We start from the raw sequence: 1,848 nt of genomic DNA on the forward strand, positions 1-1,848 counted from the left end.
ATTCATATTATAATACATATAGTCTATATATAGTCTATATATGAGTATAACAAAAAATTATACAAATAATAAAATTATATTAAATAAAATGTAAAATATATATATAGATTAAAAAAAAAATCCCCTTATCAAACTGGAAAATGCAACTGTTTCATGAATGTCCTAAACTCAGTTGGTTGTAATGGCATAGGTGTGATTGGTGGACAACGTGCCAGTCATGGATGAGTAAAACCTGCAATGCATGCAGTTTTCTCACTACCCCCCTCTCTCTCTCTTCATTCATTCTCTCTTTCTTTTTCTCCAGCTCGCATGTGTTTGCATATAATTAGGCAAGATTAGAGGCACATGAATTTAATAAATCAAAGAGACTGCAAAATGTTAATCAGGTTGATTTTGTTGAAACTGCCGCATTAAATATCTGGCCACCCAAGGAAAGTCTGCACTCCTAAAAATCATCCCCAATTAGTCCTGGAGGCTGTAGACGGGATTAAATCTGGGTAAATATTGGCAGAAAATGACTCTCCGTGCGGGAGTAATGAAGTCATGTGGCATGTAAACCCTCGGCTGTTCTGCCGGGATAGACTACAGAATTCCTTCTTTCATCCGTAGTGAAAGCTTGCCTAGGTTTCCGATTCAGTAGTGGGAGACTGAGGCTTTCTGTTGTGTTTACTTTTGCGGTGAGAAACACTTTTGGGGGATCTTGTGAAGAAGCGCTAAAGGGCACATTGAATGCGATTAAGTCAATAGAACTTTGCATTGATGCAGACACGATCCATGCGGCGTACGGCTCTTATAAAAAACCCAGCTGACATTTGTGGCGAGTGTGTCTTTTGTTATGCGTGCACCACAAACGCGGTATCCCTCTGAAAGGTTTGTTTTCCGTTGTGTTGTGAAAGAGCTCTTGAATGCACAAGCCTCTCAACAGAGGCTTTTATCTTTTCCCCCCATCGGCACAGACAACACAGCTGATTTTTGCCAGACAGGCAGCAACTTTACCATGGAAATGAGGCATTATTGATTTTAATATAATGACCTCATGGGACATTTCATTAGCATCTCTGTCGTTCTCCCTCTGTTGTGCTCAAACAGCCTCGATGAGACCTAACAGCTGAAACTCAAGGACGATTCTTTTTTTTTTTCTTTTTTTTCTTATCTTTTCCAGAGCGGGCCACGGGTTTTATTGCATCCACTGAAAATGGATATTTAACAAATCGTTGAACACATTTTTATGTGGCCGTAGGCTGTGGCAAAGAAGAGCAGCGAAATTCATAAGGCTCACTGCTACACGTGGGTGGGAAATATATTTTATGAAAAAAAAATCACAGACTGCACTTTCTTCTTTGCAGGTAAAAAGCAAAAAAATATATATATATATCTTTTATTAGTTTGGTGTCTTTTTTTAAATAACATTTGCCACTTTTTCCTCACAGGGGTTTTAGGATAGCGAGAGGACAGGAGGTGATTGTTGGAGGAGGAGGAGGTAGTGGGATCTAAATCTAGAGGGTTTTTTTTTTTTTATATATTTTTTAGACACAGTGTTTTTGCTATTTTTTTTAAAATGGTGGGGAAGGGTAAGTCGGGCCAATCTCTCATTTCATAAGCATTTGAGAGAGAAAGAAAGTGATGGTCAGCTGGAGGACAGGTGCTGTGAGGTGATTCACTCCTTGCACGGATGAATTAAATGAAACTATTATATTTAGTTTGGGTTTGTAATGAAAGCTGATGGACATGCCACCCTTAAGCATTGTGAATCATCTCTGCTGAAAGCCTTTAGTTTTGAATGCTATATGTTCTCGGTGTCTTCCTAACCAGCTTAACTTGTTTCACCACCAGATTTGCTGATGGTTG

General features: G+C 38.9%; 1 long non-coding RNA gene across 1 annotated transcript; it reads left to right on the plus strand.

The window, feature by feature from the left end:
* Positions 1 to 395: 395 nt before the first annotated feature.
* LOC122136376 lies at positions 396 to 1,481 on the plus strand. The gene is made up of 3 exons (XR_006154099.1): positions 396 to 497; positions 1,163 to 1,346; positions 1,431 to 1,481. It is a non-coding gene; the product is annotated as an uncharacterized LOC122136376 (long non-coding RNA).
* The last annotated feature ends 367 nt before the right edge of the window (positions 1,482 to 1,848 follow it).

The sequence above is a fragment of the Cyprinus carpio genome, chromosome B2 (genome assembly GCF_018340385.1).
Source record: "Cyprinus carpio isolate SPL01 chromosome B2, ASM1834038v1, whole genome shotgun sequence".
NCBI classification, from domain to species: domain Eukaryota; kingdom Metazoa; phylum Chordata; class Actinopteri; order Cypriniformes; family Cyprinidae; genus Cyprinus; species Cyprinus carpio.